Source organism: Bubalus bubalis, chromosome X (assembly GCF_019923935.1).
Source record: "Bubalus bubalis isolate 160015118507 breed Murrah chromosome X, NDDB_SH_1, whole genome shotgun sequence".
NCBI lineage: Eukaryota > Metazoa > Chordata > Mammalia > Artiodactyla > Bovidae > Bubalus > Bubalus bubalis.
Window position 1 is genome coordinate 39,258,805 of NC_059181.1, and position 11,635 is coordinate 39,270,439.

An 11,635-nucleotide genomic window follows, 5' to 3' on the forward strand; every position below is an offset into this window, starting at 1 on the left:
CAAGCAGAAAGTGCCTGCCTTTCTCCAAGCCAGCATTCTGGAGCTGTTTTCTGATTATTTCAATCAGCCTAATAACATGTACATTTGAGACAGCTGCCTTGGCGATTTGGAGAGTTTGGCTCTTCTGCTGGCTCCTGCAGAAGCATAATTTTTGCTCCCCGAAGTTCACATGCAGCTAGGGAAAAAGGGTTTGGATGGATTTCCTGACCTCAAAATAGAGCCTTCCTGGACTTAGGTTCTAGGTCCAGAAGTCTTTGCATGTTGACTGGTCAGCTTAGAGACCCCACCACCAAATCCCCGTTGGAGCGTTTATTAATACATTCTCAGCTGGTTTCCTCCCCCCACAATAGGAACTGGGTAGTCTGGGGTTCTGTTCATTCCTGTTTGCAATCCGCCGGCCTCGGAGCCCCATGGGAGTGTGCTGGGGATGATGGTTCCCCTCGTGGGTTGTTACTTCATGCCAGGCACATGTAGAGCCATCCGCCACGTGCAACAGAGCCCAGAGAAATGGATGCAACTCACTGGACTGCGTTTAACTCAAGGTGGCTCTCTGGGGAGGCAAGGTTAGACTCAGGCTCCTCTCAGGCAGAAACAAAAACATTCAGAATGGCATCAGAGAAAGTTAACCAATGTATTCTATAGAACTCCATCTATTAGAATAACAACACTCACATTTTGAGTGCCTGCTCTGAGCCTTGCATACATTACCTCATTTAATCCTCAGGACAAGGAAGGCAGATATTACAATCACCATTTTCATTTCCAAAATCTGGAAAACCTTCCTGGGAGTTCATTTTTCTTCTGCAACTACAAAAGCTCCCTTCTCTGGGCCTATGTGTTTCCTAAACAGACACAATCCTAAATCAACCTTAAAAGATCATGGTGTTCAGAAAACAATGCAAGAAGTGGTCTGTCTTCCCGGAGGCCGGCCCTGATGGGAGGGGGAGATGGAAGGGCACCTGTCTCCTTGCTGTTCAGGGGAAGTACGCTCTTTTATCCTTTTTCTTTTTTTCTTTTTCTGGCTGCTCTGTCCCTGATTGGAAGTTCCTTTCTGACACCACTGCACACATGCACAAGTCGGTTCATATCTTTCCTCTTGGTTGCAAAGTGTGAACAGCAGCCTAACTGTCCTAAATATTTCCTGATGCCCATCATCCTGCAGGTTTTCAGAACATGAGGAGGAAGTTGTCACAGACCCTGGAAAAGCTGATGTCCACTGCCCACCGCAGGGGGAGAACCTCAGTCAAACAAGGTGTTCATGGAACAACTCTGCCCTGGGCTCCCCAGAACTCACAAAAGCCCCCACCTGAGCAGGAAACCGTCCTGCCATCCCTGAGCAAAGAAGAGCCTTCTCAGGAGAAGTCACTAACAGGGCAGTATGAGAGAGCCAGAAAACTAACGAGCGCCCTAAAGGGTACCCCAGGGCACAGACACCCAAAGGTGTCTCCCTCATCGCTGACACCTGACGAGGCCACAGGTTTACTTTGATCATGCAGTCATCACTCACAACCTCGAGAAACTCCACTTTTAGAATCACTGCCAGAGGTAGTCACCAGACCACATGAAAAATTTTGTTACATAGCATTAAGCTTAGCCTCCTACTGGCCCCCTCCCCAAAAGTATTATTTCCCACACTTACAGGTAATCTCTTTGGGAGGTGATCCCAGAAAATACAATGGAGAGGGTGGAGAAAGTGAGATAAGAAAGAGGGGAAAGGCAAAAAGGGTATGTTGGAGACTTCCCTGGTGGTCCAGCAGTAAAGAGTCCGCCTTGCCATGCAGAGGACTTGCATAGCAGGTTTGATCCCTAGTCAGGGAACTAAGATGCCACAAGCCTCGGAGCAACTAAACCCACGCACTGCAACTCCTGAGCCTGCGTGCTCTGGAGCCTGTGTGCCGCAGCTACAGAGTCCTTCCCCAGGTTCCGAACGATGCAGTGAAGATCCCATGTGCCGTCATTAAGATCCGATGCAACCAAATCAATTCTTTTAAAAAGGTGCGTTAATAAGTGGATTTGCCCTGTGGTGGGACCCTCCGGGAGACTGTAGACTTGTCTCATGGTGCAGTAGTGAAACAGAGATATTGATGCCTTACCTCCTCTGCCTCACTGGTTAATAGTCGCTCCAAGGGTGTTCATTCCCCAACGCTTGCAGACCCATTATCCCGCCCATAAGCCACTTGGAAGGGCCATCATTCCTTCCAAGGCCAGACAGCACCTTCTGTCAGCCACATGCAGGACACCATCAGCAGGTACAAGAATGGTCAGCAGGGGCCTCTGGGCTGGGCAGAGGGCACACCGGCGCCAACAGCACCTGCTACAGATCTTGATGACTTTCGAACCGTCAGCAAGAAATCCAATCCACCTTCACAAGGTAAAGATCGCTATCAGCAGAGATGTTTATGGGAGTAATAATAATAGCTGGAGTTTACTGAGTGCTTATTGCATGCCAGCTGCTGTTGTAAGCACTTTATTGCACTAAGTCTTTTAGTTCTCACATGTCTGTATAAAAGAAGCACCATTATTATAGCCTGTTGACAGATAAGGACATGGATGTACCACAAACTCCATAGGCAGTTAGTTTCACAGACCTCTTGGAGCAGTGAACCTATCATTGGAATGAACCGTCATACAAGGGAGAGTTTTAAAGAAGGAGATAAGGTAGATTTGTGTGTGTGTATATAAATATATGTATATGCAAATGGATTTGGGTATGTTTGTGAAAAGCAAAAATAGTCTTATTATTTATATATGAACCAATGAATAACCAATTGAATTTTGACCACCTTTCAGGAAGCAGGAAGTACCTGTGCTGGGAATATTAAGAAAATCTTTATAGGAATGATAGGCCTAGAGCTGTGGTTAAAAGGTGAGAAATTAGCACGAAATAAGTCCTAGAAGCAGGATGGAGGAGAGCATGGAGGGACTAGCTTATCTAGAATATTAGTCAAGATGGCAACCACTGCTTCCCTGGCGTATAGTAGAATGATATTGTCTTGCCCTCCTTTGAAGTTCAATGTGGCCATTTGCTTGATTTGGCCAATGAAATGTTAGTGGAACTTACTTGTGAAACTTACTTAGAGTGAAAGTTTAAAGAGCCAGGGCACTATTCGCCATGTTTTTCCCCCTCAGAGGTAATCACAGAGCACAAACTAAGACGGATTCTCCACCCTCCTGGATACCTGAGTGACTATGACAGGAAGAGCCTCTTCTCCTGCTGACCTACACAAAACATGTAGCATGAGCAGGAAGTGTAGCTTTGTTGTTGTCTTGTAAGCCAATGAGATTTGGAGTGGTTGCTACAACATAACTCCACCTATCTGACCAACACGTTTGACTTGTGCTATCATAACAAACAACTCCCAGATCTCAGTGGCTCAACCAATGGACTTCATGCCCTTGCAAGGTTCACTGCAAGGCAATGGATGAAAGGGGAAAGGTGTTCTGTTCCATACAGATCACTGTATGGAGGCTCCTCCGTTGAGGCTCCACCCTCGGGAACATTTCCACTACTCACCCAGCAAGACTAGGAAGAAGTTGGAGAGTCCTACAGGGTCTTCCCATTGCCTCGATATAATGTATCATACATCACATCCATATGTATTAATATTTCATTGACCAGAACTGGGCACTGCCTCTGCCTAACTCAAAGGGACTGTAAGAGTCATCTCCCCGATGCTGGAGAGAGGCTATTGGTGAACACTAATAACATCCACCACACCTGGCTCTAGAATACTGGAAGGCAGTGGGTAGTTGGAGAGCATGGGCTCAGGCGAAGAAGGCTTTTGAAAGCCGGAACATGACCCATGAGGTATCAGGGAGTCACTGTAAGTGTGTGAGCAGGGCAGGGACATGAGAAAGGCTGATTTAAGTATCACTGGACTAGTCTAGTGCTGGATGGATGGGTATTCAGGGGGCCAATGGAGGTGGCATGGGGCCTGTATGCCTATGTTCAAGGAGGTTTGTTAGGAGGCTGTCGTATTATCAGCATCTATAGTGATGAGGCTTGGTAGCCACTGTTGTCAGAGGAAGAGATGAGGAGGGAATCCTGTGATAACTTAAGGAAAGACAAAGCATGGTGTATTGGGAGCCCAGGCTTCGACATCAGGCAAACCAGGATTCAAATTCCACCTCTAACACCTACTAGCTTTTTGATCTTGGACAAAATACATTAACTTCTCAGAACCTCAGTGTTCTTACCTGCAAAATGTGGATGATAATATTACTTACTTTATGCAGCTCCTGTGAGGATTGAAAGATTAGTGATTATGTTTGTAAATCGGCAGTGCAAATGGTGATGGTGGTGGTGATGAAGATGATGGTGGCGGTTGTTAGTGATGGTAATGGAGAAGACGGTGGTGGAGGTGGTGGGAATGGTAGCGGTGCTAATGAATCATAAAAGGACTAAGGTTAAAGCTTAGGGGGATAAAGTATCTAGAATTATGGGCAAGACAAGGAAGAGGCTCCCACTATGCAAAACATAGAAGTCACAGTCAGAATATAGAAAGTGAACTATGAAATCTAGGATCCTAGGAACCAAAGGGGAAAAGAGTTTCATTAAGAAGGCTTAAGGACACTTTAGGACACAGAAGATAGGAACAACAGCCATTAGATTTTATTACAATAAAATGACTATGACCTGGTGAAGGGGCAAGTTGGTGACAAGGGATTAAGAGGGACTAGGCATCTGAAAGTGGGTGCCCAGAGGGTGTAGACCTACCTCATAAGGAGCTTCCAGTGGAAGGAAGAACCATAAAAGGATCTATATCAGTCAGAAATGTTTTTCGATGCAAGTAGCAGTACTTTTATTTAAAAAAGAAGTCCATGGAAAGAAAAAGAGGAGAAATATTTGTTAAAATGCTTTGCATTCGCAGAGTTGAAAAGATCTGCCATAGCTAGAGAGGGGAAAAAATATCAATAGCTAAAATTTAAAGTGGGGCTTCCCAGGCGGCATGGTGATAAAGAATCTGCCTGCCAGTGTAGGAGACAAGAGACGCCGGTTTGATCCCTGGGTCAGGAAGATCCCTGGAGGAGGAAATGGCAAGCCACTCTTGTATCCTTGCCTGGAAAATCCCATGGACAGAGGAGACTGGCGGGCTACAGTCCATAGGGTTGCCAAGAGTCAGACCCAACTGAGCACACACAAACACACAAAATTTGAAGTAAGGCTCTATTTAACCTACAGCTCCTTTCTTATCTTAACAGATATTTATAGAGCATTTTCATTGAAGAAGCCCAATATTTGGATGATGCTGAGCCATTTTTTAAAAGTATTTCTTTATTTTGGCTGTGCCAGGTCTTAGTTGCAGCACGTGAGATCTAGTTCCCTGACCAGGAGTTGAACCCAGGCCCCCTGCATTGGGAGTTCTGAGTCTTAGCCACTGGAGCACCAGGGAAATCCGAGCCATTTTTCATAGTCTTTGAATTTGTCCCTCAACACCTCCTCTCTCCTGGTTCCCTAGGAGGAAGACTCCATTTTCCGGCTAGGTGTCGTCACGTGACTAAGTTCTGGCCAATGTCCCATAAGTGTATGCACGATCTATAAGTTTCCAGGAATCTTCCTGAAAAGACTGCAGGGCCTTTTCATCCCCTTCTTTTTAGTCACTTCCTCTCTCCTGTTGCCTTAACACATGAGTGTCATAGTTGCCATCTTGGACCACAGGACTAAAAGTCCCATTCTGAGGGCAGAGCATTGAGCTTGGGGATCCTAGATCTGTGAAAATTTCATGGTACAGAGGAGTCATTCTGGCTCTGGACTCAAGCCAAAGCCCATCCTCCCAGACACACTCCTCAGGGAGGGGACAAATGGCCTGGATACCCACCGGGGTGGCCTCCGAGATTCACCCAGGGAGACCAGCCCTCTCTCTGGGGGTGGCAGTCTCACAGAGTGCTGCCCCTGTTTCCTAGGTACCACTTTGTAGGAAGGAGCAGTAATGTCCACACTGTCCTCTGCCTCCTCCTCAGGCTGGAGAAATCTTAGAAGGAAGGTGCCCGAACAGCCCTTCAGCGCAGCTTGTGAGGCCCTGGGCCTCGGTGCTGGCTGGCTGGCTGGCTGGCAGGAGGACAGATTCTGATTTCAGTTGTGCATTGCTAACAAGCGGTGACTTCACATTGGCGAAGAGAGCCGATTTGAGTGCTTTCAAGGACAAAATGTGTCCTGCTATCTGGAGGTGAAAATCAGAACCCCGTCTCACCACCTTGCTATTTCTAGAGGCAAAGGAAAAGCTTTTAGAGGCCGATTCCACCCCTGCTCTGAAATGAAGGCCGCTCCTCAGTCACGCCAGCCCCTCGCCCCGTAGAGTTTCTGCACCATTTCCCCTTATGATTCATCCAGTACATCCCACCTACTGCTTGGTTCTCTGGTCATCTCTTGGGCAGGGTCATCCCTCCCATGACCCCGTTATGAACTCCAGGGGAACAAGGAAGGTGATTTATTCATTTTTGTAACCTCATGACATAGCACTGTGCCTGGCACGCAGCAAATGCTCGAAAAAGATTTCTGATTAATCATTCCTGCATTTCATTTGGGGATCTTTGCCTGCAAATGAGAGGCAAGTCATCTGTGCTGATCCCCTGATGCCAGGCCAGCCGAATAAAACCACATCTAGTCCATGTTGAAAACCTACCTCTCAGAACCCCTGAAGTTTCAGAGAGAACAGTCACAAGCCCACCTTGGTAAAAGGTAGTGAGAGCGGTTTTCCAATGACTAGCCTAAATTTCTCCTGTCGCAGTTGAGAACCACTCCATCTGCTCTGCACGTCAGTGTGACAGCCCAGCTGCTCACTGCCACCTACAACCTGGGCTGACATTCAGCTGCAATGCACAGCTACGACAGCTGGACAGGTTGTTAAAATATTGAAATGCTTCTGTACCGTATAGTAAATAGCCCCTGTCCTCAGCTCCTGAGTATCCTCATCTGCCACCCTGGCCAACCTCAGCTACTCCCCTGTAATCCCCAGATTCCGCTCCAGAGCACAGAAGACCTCCAAGAATGGTGGTCGGTGCCCACCTTCGAATCTCGCCCAGCTGTAGCAACTCACCCTTCTCCTCCCCAACTGAGTCCGGCAGCCCGTCCCCTCCCCTTGGGCATCACCGTCCTATGACTGCAGCCCCTGGCAGACATGTAGGCAGATGTGCCAGTCGCAGGCTGGGAAGGGATACTGTCAGCTATCTACAACGGGAGGAGGGGTGAAGTCACTCACCAGAGACAGGTGGGGATCGAATGCCCAGAGAGAGGATGGGGGTCAAAGCCTGATCTATGAAGCCACCAAAAGCCACAACAAGGCTGGGCTGGATTCAGTGGGAGTTAGACCCGAGCAGGATGCCTGGCAGACACCAGGTTCTGGGACAAGGGTGAGGTCAAGACCAGCCAGCCAAGAGACAGGCTTATCTAAGCCCTTGCTCCCTCTCCCAAGCCTGGAAATGCCCATGAAATGAGAAGGTACCCTGTATTTCAGAAGGCAACCAAGACCCAGTGAGAAACTCCAGGGGAGCCTTGAAGTGGTATCTGTCAGGATGGTGGGTGGCCAGGGCAGAAATGAAGGAACAGGTAAAGAAGAAGCTTTTGAACTTCGGTTTTTGAATCATTTCATCTGCCCAAGATTTTGGTACTGTTATTTCCTGCCCCCAACCCATGGCAGAAATTGGTGGCACCAGCTCATAGCGGCCAATGCTAGGGTCATGGGGGTACAATCAGGTGACACAAGCCCACTGGATGAAGAACTGATGAAAAAAGGCGCTGGGCGGAGCAGTAGCCCCCAGGACCGATAGGGTAGAATCCAGCAAGGCTGCTTCCTCCTCTTCTGTGGACGTTGGAGGGTTGAAAGGAAAACCACCATCTGGAAGATATACCTGGTGACGTGGCTGTAAACTTGGGTGACCAACACTGGTTCTGTGGTGCCTGGCTTTCAGCCCTACCCCATGGCACATGACCTCGCAGAGCAAAGCCACGAGGCCCCTGAGGAGAACGCCCAGCACACAAGAAAGCCCTGGAACTGGACGTCAGGGCCAGCAGCGGCGGGCATGCATGACTGGCACCGAAGGCCCAAGCATTTAAAATAAGCACGAGGAGGCTTTCCTGGCGGTCCAGTGGTTAAGATCCTAGGTGCTCCAATGCAGGGGGTGCAGGTTCTATCCCTGATCGGAGAACTAAAATCCCACATGCTGCGGCAAAAAGATAAAAAAAGAAATTAAAATCAGGACGAGGACTCTCTTGAAGGAGGTAACTGGAGACAAGAGCAACTTCAGAGAAGAACACAGGATCATTGAAACATAGCGAATAGAAATCAACAGAAAGAAGAGATGAAATCGAGACCATGCTGGTTGGGATAACTACCAGCACGGGGATATTTAGAGACCAAATTGGAGAGTCCGTTCTTTGTAAGTCCCCCATGTCCCACGCGTATCCCTCAGGTCCCTTTCACATTTCTGTTCATGCCCAGAAGCCAGCACCAGTGTCCCTTGGCCAGAGGACCCTCCTCAGGCTGCTGGACTCGCTTGGTGTGAATTCAGCCCTGAACCACTCATTGGAGGGACAGGTAGTAAAATTCTTGCCCCTCATCCCAGACCAGGGCCAACTTTGAGGTGTGACCTGCCCCATCTCCCAGTTCTCCGTGAGACTGAGTCCAAGGGCCCTCCATGGGACGCTGCATGGCAGCATACTCTGGCCTGGCCCCCTCCCCTCCCCATCCCAGTTCCCCACTCCCCAGTTTGTTTTCCCCAAAAGCAGGTCCTAACAAATCATTTTCACATACTGCCCTGGCTTGGGGGCTTGCTTCTGGGGTACCCACCCTAAGACACAGAGCAGTCTTTCTCAGTGAACACCACTGCCGTCTCTCCAACTGCCCAAGCCCCAAACCATGGAAGCAACTTGCACCCCATTCTCTCTTTCACCCCCACATCTGATCCACCAGATATCCTTGGCTCTAGCCCCTCAATGCCTCTAGAATCTTCTCTCTCTCATAATCACGTCCTGCGTGGACTACGAAAACAGCTCCTAACAGCCCATCTCTTCCTGTCTTGGCCCCTCCAATCCTTCCCCCAGGAGGTGGACCCCGGAGGGGCTGTCTGTGACCCTCAAGCTAACACTCAGTCTTACTCATGCTCACAGGGGCTCTGCTGCCCCGGCCCCTTGCCCTCATTCAGCCTCGTCTCTCACCACCCACCACCTCCCAGCCTCACTGAATGCATCACCTCCGGGTCTCACACAGGCTCTTCCTTCTGCCTCCAACAGCTGTTTCCCCTGCAGCCTGCTCTCTCAGCTTGCCCTATTTCAGCTCTCCATCTAAACACCCCTGTCTTTGAACACCTGCCCCCCGACCCCCAGCCTGGCCCAATGCCCCTACCATTCTGGAATGGACACTTCATGTATTATCTGCCCCTTCTCCACAAGTGGCCCCCTTCCCATTCACTCGGTTTCCATGGACAGAATCGTATTAATCGCTCATAGCCCTGCCCCTTCACAGAAGTGATTGGCTTGGAGCTGGGCACCTGACCCAGCAGAGCCAGTGAAAACCTTCCCCAGAAATCTTGGACCTGGAATGGAGAAAGGTGAATAAATCTGACTGGCTGGCTAAGGCTTCCGGGAGATAGTACTCCAAAGCATCAGACATTATATTCTCTGTTATGTGAAGAAAATTAGTCTTTGTGAGAGAGAAGAGAACCACTAAAGAGCAGCAAGGAGATGGAGAGAAGAGGTTCCTGGGTTCCTAGTGTCCTGAGCCCAGACACATTATGGCCTTGAGTTCTCTGAGATGCCCGTTTCCCTGGAAATCATGGCAGAACTTGAACTCCATTTTCCTTGAAGCTAGTGTGAATTGAGTTTTGTCCCTTGCAACAAACAAGATGTAACTATTAAGCTAATGTCAGATTTACTGTAAGCATCTGTTTAGTTGGCCCTCTTCTAGTCGGCAAGCTTCTGTCCCCATCTTCTTCCCTATAGAATCAGAGGACCAAGTGCCGTGCTTGGGTCACGGTAGGTGCCCGGCATGCGTGAGGTGGCAGCGAGTGTGGCAGCTGCTCATGGCTGCAGAACAGGTGCAGGCACAGACTGGTCATCTCATCTCTCCAAAGGCTGCCCAATCTGGCAGCTCCTGCATCCCTTCTTGTGCCCTGCGGGCAGGCAGCAGGGGAGGAAGGGGCATGCGCACTGTGACTCAGTCTAATTCTGAGCTTTAGGAGTTTGAAAGGGGCTACTGAGGGGAACAGCAACCCACTCCAGTATTCTTGCCTGGAGACTTCCATGGACAGAGGAGCCTGGCAGGCTGCAGACCATGGGGTCGCAAAGAGTCAGACATGGCTGAGCGACTAACACACACACACACACACACACACACACACACACACACACACACACACACACTGACAGCTTGAGCGACGCTTCTAAGGAGCTTCGGTCCTGGTGCAGGTTGAGTTATGCCCCTGCAGGCGTCTGGCTGACCTCGACCACAGGCTCAGGAGTGAATCTGCTGTTATTGCCAGAGCCTGATGAGGAGGACGACATAACCACACGGAAACCCATTACCACATGGCTCCAGACACGTTCAGAGAAACGGGATCCTATTCTCACAGACCAGCACACTGACATTCAAAGAGCCAAGGAACACATCCCAGCTCGAAGTCAGCCCCAAACGTGTCTGGAAAATGCCTGTGGCATCCTTTGGAAATGTCAGCGCCTGGTCATAAGCGAGGGTGGGGAATGTTCTGTCAGTGCTCAGGGACAGCACACCCCAGAAGTGGAAACACCTGCCCTTTCACCTTTAGAGAGAGGGTGTTTCCCAAGACAGAGTCACAAAGGGCAAAGCAGGTTAGGTACTGAGGTTTAAATAGGGAATAATTACTCAACCTCCCCATTGCAGGCTTGTCTTTTTTTTTTTTTTTTTAGATCTATGAAGACTTCTAAAAGTCAAACAAGCCTGTGACTTTCCCTTTCTTTGCTCCCCACACTATTCATTTCTTATTTCTCTTTCCAGAGTTAATTTATGCAAATACAAGCAAACACCAATACATATATTCTTATTTCTCTCCTCTATTTACATAAAAGGTAGCATACTATCCATACCACCCCGCACATGGCTTTTTTCACTTCAGCTACCTTCAGGATTTTTCCATTCGTGCACAGGGGGATTCTTCATCCTTTGTTCAGCTGCAAATGATGCCAGCTCTTGGATGCCATAGTTTATTTAGTCCGTCTTCTACTGATGGCCATTTCGGTTGATTCTATCACACGCAATGCTACAGTGAGTAACCATGCACAGATGTCATCGCACACGCGTGGAGGACTGAACACATATGTCGTTGCATTGATGATCCCAAGCCTTTAGCTCTTCCTGTGTCCCTGCCCTTTGACCCTTGACTTTGCTGCTTCTCTCACTAAAAAGGCACAGAGCCTTTCCTTGACCCCTTAAATCTGGACTTTACCATGTAACTTGTTTAGCAGACTTGATGTAAGCAGAAACTTTAAAACATACTTGAGGTTTTAATTTCTTCTTTCATGTCTCTGAAATTGCCATGAAACATGCCCAGGCCAGCCGAGAACAAGCTCAGGCTAGCATGCTGGAGTATGAGAGCATGTAGAATGCAGGGCCCAGTGGCCCAGCTGAGGCTGTCCCAGGCAAGCCAGCTCTTAGCCAATCTGCCA